This window comes from Micropterus salmoides, unplaced genomic scaffold (genome assembly GCF_014851395.1).
Source record: "Micropterus salmoides isolate LMB-PRFRI ecotype aquatic unplaced genomic scaffold, ASM1485139v1 Ms_hic_scaffold_2, whole genome shotgun sequence".
NCBI classification, from domain to species: domain Eukaryota; kingdom Metazoa; phylum Chordata; class Actinopteri; order Centrarchiformes; family Centrarchidae; genus Micropterus; species Micropterus salmoides.
In genome coordinates, this window is record NW_024041150.1 from 24373414 (window position 1) to 24383498 (window position 10085).

Below are 10085 nucleotides of genomic sequence, written 5' to 3' on the forward strand. Positions count from 1 at the left end.
CCATAACCACGGTCCCTAACCCCCATCACATTACTGTAGTTCAGTGATCGGGGTGTGGAAAGCCATGTAGAGAAGGGTCTGCCCCATGATTTACTCATCATGTAAATCAGGAAAGAATGGCAGAGACCGGCGTGGAGGTGGCGTGTGGTGCTTAAGAAACCTTTCATCAAGCTACCACTAGCCTGTGGTGTCTGCTCCTCCCGTGGCCAGTTGATGTTGAGCTTAGCCACGGCTCTAGTCACCACCTCCAGCAGCACGTCATAGTCGGGCGCGGCCAGATGACGCCGCCCCGACACCCGGAAGTCATCGTCCACTGCGCTGAGCACGTCCACCTCCTCGGAGTCGGATTGCTGCAGCGTCTCCGGATCCAAAACCGCGAGCGGGAGAAGCCGAAAACGGGCTCCCGAACGAGGAAAGGAAGCGTCGGAGCCAGCGGATGAAGGTCGGGAAAAAGCCTCAGCCGTCCCGAAATCCTCCGACAGATCACGCTGTGAACCCCCATGAGTGAAGCCGCCGGGCCGCCTCAGCGGCCGCAGGGCCCGCACCGCGGGGAAAACACATCCGGCCATCCTCGGAAAGAGAGCCATGCTGTACCTCAGTACCCGCACGGAAAGGGCTTCGCAACAGGCGCAGGCAGCCCCCTCGAGAGCTGCCCGTGCGTGCTCCATCCCCAAACATGAGACACACATCTCATGAGAATCTCCATCCGTGATGTACCGAGGGCAAGAAAAAACACACCTTCTGTACATCTGGTTGCCGGACATGCTGGTAGACTTCTTCTTCAGGTAAGACACACTGCTTGTAGGACTGGAGCTTTCTTCAAACAACATACAGAGCGCCTGCTGAATAAAAAAAAGCTAATGATGAGTGTGTACAGGTGTGCTTTATACTCCTCCGGTTATTCCGTCACACCTTACCGTTCTAGCAACAGGCCAATAGGATTGGAGTGATTTCATTCACGTTCAGACCTGCTTCGCCTAGAGGCGTTCCCATAGTGTTGTAACCGACGCAGTTCGAGTTCCCTCGAAGGGGAACTCCACAGGTACAATACCTTCAAAGAGGTCGTATAGCAAATCACGTGGGTAGTCAGATAACATGTCAAACTGTTTAAGTTTTTCAGTCAGAGGACACAGTCCCTTTACTCCGTAACAATGAGACACACTTTTATCACCCTGTGCTGTCTGAACATGCAACCTGTGCTCTTGCACATTCCTAGAATAAAGAGCTCCAGTTTTAACTTCACTTACTTGGAACTAGGATCTTTCTCCAAGACAGAACCTGCAGACGTGTACTTGAGAAGCTCTCCACAAATCTTCCGATAGCGCGGGCACCGAGGTTATCTGCAATAACACAATACACAGTACCTTTGACTCGTATGCCTAATTAAGTAACAAAAAGTCCTTCCTCTTCTAGGCTGGCAAGATCTTTTAGCAGTGGTTCTAACACAGCACTATAGCCAATTTTTTTTATATCGTCAGCCTTGCATAGAATGGCGAGGTAGATGGATGTCAGTGTGGATCTGAGCAATGGTGGCACATTAGCTAAAACCCAGTACACAGCAGTAATTGTGTGTTTTTTTCTTGACGTTCCAAGTGGATTACACACTTCAAAATCATCCACATACAAAATGAGAGAAATGGCTAGATTGTTTTCTGATAGCAATGTATTGTTTTTCAAATTTGTGCCATCATGAAATGATTTGTATTGAGTTTCAGAACTGCTTTCTGCCTCACAAGTGTGTGTGAGCAAATCCTGGATCTCTTTTTTTCTTCAAAAACTCATGTAAGGACTTCAAAATAGGCACATATTGGAAACTTCTATGCTCCCTGGCACTGAGTAAATACTCTATGGGTTACACCACAGAAAAATGCTCCTTGAAAGACTCTCTTCTTTTGTAGGAGGTGGATAAAGGACCATTACTCCCAAGAGGTAATGTAATTGGGTTGCAGTAGGTCTGTCCCATCTCTGACCAGATCATCAACCTCACAATTATGCTTCTTTAAGCATGACTGTAAAATCTCTTTCAAAATAGGACCTGAAGCTGATGAAGAAATAAAGTGCAGTTCTTCCACTAACTCATCAATAAACCTTTGAGGTACATTAAATATGCTTTCCAATTTTAGCAGAAGGCGGGCTACATTTCTCTCGATCAAGTTAGGCAATTCTCTTCAATCATCATCTTCAGGATCTTGACTCACTGCACCGTTAGTATCCACCTCAACATCAATATTGTGCCGTGCATTTAAATGATTGACATACTTCTTTAAAAGCTCAGGCTTAAAATCATCCAGCGAGTGAGGAGTGTGTTTCCGGCTCTTGTGAGAGGCAAATTTTCCATGAATGTTTGTTTTAAAAGGACAATTTTCAAAGACACAAGACACTGTTTCTCGTTTCTTTAAATGACGGCCAATGTGCTCAACGTACTTCAAACTCTTTCTGTGGAAATAGTGTTTAAAAGACAATGTGGACATTTAAAAGACAGGACTTGTGTGTGTGTTACCGTCTTAACACTCCCAATAAAGACAAGGGAGAAATTCTCCACCACTGCCATGCCTAAGTCTATAATGCTTGAAGAGATCAGTCTTTCTTGGTGATTCAAATTTGCAAATTTTACAGATCCAATTCATTTCAAAAACTAACTGAGTTCTATTCAAATTACTTGAACTTTTATGTACTCAAATGTTATGTGATTCAGAGCTGTAGTGCTTACAGCTTGTGTAGCTTCTGTCTTACAGTAAGTTAATAAGAGCTGCGGTTTATCAATACTTAAAACAAAAACATGTACTTGCCAAAACTTCAATTGCTACAGTATTACAATGAACTGATGTTGACTTGAATTCTTACTTTAAAACAGTTAATATTAAACGATATTTAGATTTTATTAATATTTTCCTAAAATGTTGCTGACTAATGAATTGATTCAAATGTCTGGCAAATTGTGTTTAAGTACTAACCAACAAATTAGAGATTAAAGAGAAATGCAATAACATTTTTTAAACTAAAGGTGTGGTGACTAACAGATCCATTTTACTGATTGCCAACTTAAGGAAATGTGCCAGCTGCCTACCTAACAGACATTATGCATTAGTTGTGAAATTAAATGGAAAAAACGTTTCTCATAAAATGTTTAAATGCAAAAAATGATCTCCAAAATAATACACGATGTTCAAATGTTCAACTTACAGATAACTAGCACACAAGCGACAAGCGCACGTGTTTAGTGTTTCTAAAATGTATTACTGCATTAGTGTATTGCCGATTTTAAATTAAGACGTTCACTGCCAATTAAGATCATTCGGCTGCCTTTGTGAAACAAAACACAAAAAACGACTGGGACTTACTAGTAGTAGGAGCAAGCTAAAACTACACCATCATTAACACTGAATTAGCTTAGGACAATAATTCAAATTTTATAGTGTCGTGAAAATATATATTTTTTGCCATGTGGGCAGTTATTAATGTTAGCCATTGCGCATAAAAAAGTCAAAAACAGTACTCACCAAGTAGCCTACCTTATATCATGAAACGCAAAGTTGTTTTCTCCCACACTTTTCTCTTGCATGCTGGAAGGCTTGGTCTGACAGCACCAAAACAAGTCCAGGAAAGTTCTGCCTTGTAACTTACTCATGATTTTAAAGGATGCCCACTAGATATACAAGTAGCTCTAACTTAATATTGTCTGTTGTAAAGTGAACTCTTAACAACAGAGAACAACAGAATTATTTATCTGCAAAGTAATCAAATTTTTGGTGGCCTAAGCATGCTCAAAAACTCACCAAACTTTGCATACAATTCAAGGAGGGTGAAATATTTGTATTTCATGGGTCTCGCACATGGGTGAGGCAAAATGACTCAGCCCCCTACAGAGCAGCCCCTGGACAAAAGTTTCACCTACATGTACGAAACTTCTGTGGTATATGTATTGTATCCATTCATCCATCCATCCATCTTCATCCGCTTATCCTGGGTCGGATCGCGGTGTATTGTATCCAGACGTACAAAAAAGCCTCTTGGAGCAATGGCCCACACCCAACAGGAAGTCGGCCATTTTGGATTTAATGGTCATTTGGACGATTTACACAGTTCATACTTTACGGAACTCCTCCTAGATAATTAATCTGATCGACTTCAAACAACAACCGAAAATGACACGTTTTACGCTATGATTGGCTACTCCTAGCAGGTTGGCCATGTCAACTTCAAAACTGTCCCAGAAACCCCATAACATTTTGATGAAGCCATGCTGTAGAACTTGTGAGTTTGTAGTTAACGGCGTGACGGTGGTGAGTGACTGTACATGTTCAAATCTGTAGCAAACTTGATAACTGTCCCGCCCCGAACATATCTACATGTCTAAATTAATTTAGAGTCATAGCACCAATTGCTCTGTAGCACTGCAAAGGGGACAAAGGAACTGACCTTTTGCACCTTTGTGCAGCATCCGAGGCGATTAATTAGATAATGTGTTTTGGAGGTGTTTGGGGCCAAGTACAATAAATTCAGTTTTGTCTGAGTTTAGCGTCAGAAAAGTTCAGGTCATCAAGGTTTTAATGTCCTTAAGGCATGCTTGAAGCTTAGCTAACTGATTGGTTTCATCTGGCTTGATTAATACATAAGAGGAGCTGAGCTAACCCTAACTTCTTCAGGTTGTTGTGGTGCTGTCATTCAGGTAATTTCCTAAGACTTATAATGTTACAATTTAAGAATAGCAGCCAATGAAAGATATTTCAAGCAATACTTTCTGGCTCCTTTAGCAGAAATGGATCAATCATCAACAACATGAACTATCGCCTTGCAAGCACATTTGTTCCTAATAACATGTTGGTGTTGTGATTTTTGTTTTCTGTTGCCACAATTAACATTGCTAAACTCCATGCATGCCTTAAGAACAAAAGAGTATTTTTGGTGTTGTCACTAAGGACAAAAGGCTGTTTTTATTGTTGTCACTGCATGTTTCCAAAAACGAGAAGAACCAGTTCATCATACACTTTCAAAAGGTGTGGGAATCCAATGTTGACCTAAAAATGGAACACAAAGAAAAATTACTTAATACTTGCATAATGTAGTGACTGTCTTTAAATCTGTGTGTTTATTTTGCAGGCAATGGCCTTTTTGTTTAAGTTTTTATTATGCACTTATTAACCAATAACAACGCTCCTTTGCAGCTACCTAAACTAAAGTGGGAACAGTGCCTTATTTAAATTATTAAATCCTTTATTATGCACTTATTAACCAATAACAACACTCCTTTGCAACTACCTAAACTAAAGTGGGACCGGTGTCTTATTTAAATTAATAAATCCTTTACTATGCACTTATTAACCAATAACAATGCTCCTTTGCAGCTACCTAAGCTAAAGTGGGAACAGTGCCTTATTTAAATTATTAAACCCCTTATTATGCACTTATTAACCATTAACAATGCTCCTTTGCAGCTACCTAAACTAAAGTAGGAACAGTACCTTATTTAAATTAATAAATCCTTTATTATGCACTTATTAACCAATAACAACGCTCCTTTGCAGCTACCTAAACTAAAGTGGGAGCAGTGCCTTGTTTAAATTATTAAATCCTTTATTATGCACGTATTAACCTATAACAACGCTCCTTTGCAACTACCTAAACTAAAGTGGGAACAGTGCCTTATTTAAATTAATAAATCCTTTATTATGCACTTATTAACCAATAACAACGCTCCTTTGCAGCTACCTAAACTAAAGTGGGAACAGTGCCTTATTTAAATTATTAAATCCTTTATTATGCACTTACTAACCAATAACAACGCTCCTTTGCAGCTACCTAAACTAAAGTGGGAACAGTGTCTTATTAAGATGAGTAAATGTTTATAAAAATTATAAAAAAGTTCATTGTGGAAAATGAACATTTTTTTACATTTCATACTTTCAACTAAACACAGCAACCAAAAGAAGAGAATATTAAACTTCCAGTCAAACACACAAATAAAAAAAAAGTGCAATTACAAATACGTTTTCTTGTCACATGGCCTGTCAGCCATGTCTAGTTTGCACTCTGAGTTTTGGTTATTTTTGTCTATTGTATTTTGGGGTTCTGTACTTTACTATTGGTTACAGTTGTTCATTAAAATGAGCGTAATTATATTTTTGCATTATTTTTTAAATACCTTTACTGGTTTTAATGGTTTTAATATAATTCCTAATTGTTCAAAGTATTAAGTCAAATATCTAGTAGTAGTAAAGACTCCAATCAATTGTCTCTCACAAATAGTCTGACAGATTCTTTATCCTGGTTGTTCATAATAATAATTTTGAATGTTGTGTGGTGTACACAGTAAAATAAATTTCAACCTTTACTGATAAACCGATTTCATTTTGTCATACACATACGAGGAATTTGCTGTGGTGATAAGGTGCTACATGTAGACAAACATACAGTCAACATAAATAAATGTGGAAATATATAAATATGGAATAAGTTAAGTTTTTGTAGCAACTTGTATAGTGTAGTGTTTTGGGGTAACATAAATATTATCGCAGGAGTCCAGAAGGATAGCTTTGGATAAATAAATAAATAAAAAGTTTCCAGCCAGGGAATAAATGACAAGCTGTGTTTTCACTGAATCGGCTGAAACACACGTTTGTGTCAGGTTGCCTTTGGCCTGGATTTAGGATGACATGGTAAAACAAAGCTTTGTAGAAACAAGGGTAGGCTCGCTATCAATACTACACCGACTGAAGGGGTCATAAAAAGACAAATGAGGCTTAAACTGTTCACTGATGACCATGTAAAGATAGTTGTTCCACTTATGGTGATTTCTTACTTTCTTTGTGTTTGTATGTTCTATTTTAGGAGATACTTTAATCTGACAGTGATGATAAATAAAAAGCAAATTAATTATTCGGAAAAGCTCAGGTCCAGATAACATATGTGGAAGGGTCATAAAACACTGTGCTGAACAGCTAGCACCAGTGTTCAATGACCTTTTTAGATCTTCTTTTAACCTTCACAAGGTCCCAACGCTGTGGAAAACATCCATAATTATACCAGTGCCAAAAACTCAGCGACCCACTGGACCAAATGATTTTCGACCAATTGCACTAACATCGCTGGTCATGAAGTGCTTTGAGCGTTTAGTAAAGAGGTACATTGTATCTGAAACTCAGCACCTCATGGACCCCTTGCAATTTGCCTATCAGGCCTCCAGGGGAGTTGAAGATGCCATTGGGACACTATTGCACTTATTGCACACTCACCTTGAGAAACCAAAGACCCATGCTAAGATTTTATTTGTGGACTTTTCCTCGGCTTTTAATACTATTCAGCCCAGTATTTTGGCGGATAGATTGGCCTCAGAATTTTCACTTGAACCTGGCTTGATCTTATGGATTGTTGATTTTCTTAGCTGTAGAATCCAGCAAGTCAGGGCAGGAACTTCTCTCTCTGATAAAATGTCTACTTGCACAGGCTCTCCTCAGGGATGTGTTTTATCTCCTTTGTTGTTTATTTTATATACTAATTCTTGTACCAGCACTTTACCAAACAGGCACCTTATTAAGTATGCAGATGATACTGCCTTGTTAAGTCTACTACATGATGATGAGGAGGAGCATGGGCCAGTTCTTGACTATTTCTTAGAGTGGTGTGAAAAGTCAAGCCTCCTTCTAAACACCACCAAAACAAAAGAAATGTCTATTGATTTTAGAATGATCCAATCATCAAATTCAACTTTTATCAACGGGGAGGCTATACAATCAGTTACAAATTATAAATATCTTGGCATTGTGATTGACCATAAGCTTAAATGGGATCTGTGGTCTGACCTCATCAGTACAAAGACACAACAAAGAATGTACTTTTTAAAGAAATTGTTATCCTTTAATGTTCACAACAAAATGCTTCAGATGTTTTATTCTTCTTTTATTGAAAGTGTGTTGGCCTTCTGCATCATCTGCTGGTTTGGTAATGCTACTGAGACACAGAAGAAGTCCGTAAGGAAAACAGTAACAATGGCCAGTAAACTATTAGGGATCAAGTTACCAAGTGTGGAATGCATTTATAGGGAAAGGGTAAGGAACAAGGCAAAAACCATTGTGGGAGACAAGAGGCACCCCCTTGCCTCTTCATTCGAACTACTGCCTTCTGGGCGACGATATTGCCTCCCTCTATTTACCAAAAATAGATCAAAGTTTTCATTTGTGCCTCAAGCAATTAAGCTTTTAAATATGTAAGTTAATAGGTAGGATACTCAGCTGGTCTAGTATTGCCTAATCAAATAGGTAGTAAAAGTGCAAGGTATGGGGAAATATGTGTTAAGTGTATTAGTATGTGACTTTGTATATTTAAAGGTTCTCTTTTGGTGTATATGTATGATGTATGTTTGTAATGCCTACTTGATTGCCATGCAAACAAATTTCCTTACGGGGACAAATAAATGTACTTACTTATTTATATCAAATTTTTTAATTTAAATTTTTATCTAAAATCATCAATCAATAGATGTTACAAGCTATAACCTAGAGTAGCTAAATATTTTTAGTAAATGTAGTCAATTTACTTGATCAGTCTGGGACTTTTGTGTTGAGTTTTTCATGCTTGTCTGTGGTTACTTTATGCCTTTGGGTGGCTACGATCACAGTAAAGTAGATCAGTGCTGAATTAGTGTGGTCTGTTCTTCTTCTGTACTGATTGGGTGACAACAGTTCAAATTTAGTGGCTGTAAAATCCACAGGGCGGAGCTCATTATCATTTTACGAAACGCCGTTTTTTACGCCGTTTGTTTAGTTAACAAAACGGCGTTTAAAACGGCGTTTTGTTAACTAAACGCCACTTTTTAGGGCGTGTCAAAATAAAACGCCGTTTTAAACGCCGTTTTGATGGCAAAACATGCTACAAGAGTAACGTTTTTTGGCACTAATGGCTTGCCATACAGCACAGCCATAACGCGGCGCACACGCCGCCTGTGTGAATCCGGGGTAACCCTAACATTCGCGATCGGGATAAGCGGTACCACGAAGTGGTTATCCACTTGGTAAATAAATCCAGGGTTTCCCAATCCAGCCGGGAACGCGTTCATGTAAAAGAGGCGGTGTTAGCAGCAGATGACCAGTCGCAGTCCACTGTCAGCAGAGCGTCATATTTTACAAACAAAGAGCAAACTGTAACACTACAGAAATAGGACATAGCCTAAGTAGCAGGTCTGCATCTGACATATGCATGGAGACAGAAAATCGCAGATAGTGTGAATACCTAAATTAACAGGCATATAATATTGCGTTGATTTGATGTGTTCTTTGATGTATGAAAATATCAGCCTTATTCTTTCAGCTCTGCTGTGTCTGCGTTTCCATATTAAAAGACACGGGCTGTCCCCCCTCACAAAAAACTTGTCGTCACTTCAAAAATTTGATTAATTTATTTAACACACTCAAAAGTGTTCCAAACATTGTTCTAAATTAACTTCATAAAGCAATGAAACAAAAACTCCATTCATGCCATAAAATGTGCTCAAATAGTGGTTGAAAGACTGAATCTCAACATTTAGGCCACTGAAAACTCACCGTCCCACCTTTTGTGCGGAACATGCTACAGTTTCTGTAGTAGGCCTATAAGATAAGTTGTTCCCCCCTGCTGTCTCTCTGCCTACCTGCCTGCCTCTCTGTTCCCCCTTGCTGTCTCTCTGCCTGCCTGCCTCTGTTTTCCCTACTGTCTCTCTGCCTGCCACGTTAGCCCTGATCCCTGTCACCTGTGTTGCTCCCGCCCTGCTCGTTAGTCCCTGGTGTATATATGTTTGGTGTTTCTCTTCAGTCTGCGTCTGGTCATTGGTCCTGCCTGCCTGCCCGCCCGCCCGCCCGCCCGCCCGCCCGCCCGCCCGCCCGCCCTTTCCAGTCAACTGCATGTAAGCCTGTTACCTGTTCTCATTTGTATTAAATACCCTGAACTGAGTCTGCTCTCGTTGTCTTGCATTTGGGCTCTCACCTCCTCTGCGCTGACCCTCGAATTGTGACAACTCTAAACAACATTATGTATGGCAACGTGTGTGTGTGTGTGTGTGTGTTTTTTTTTTCAATAAAAAATTACATTGTTCAGGTTTTTTTTTTTTTTTTTTT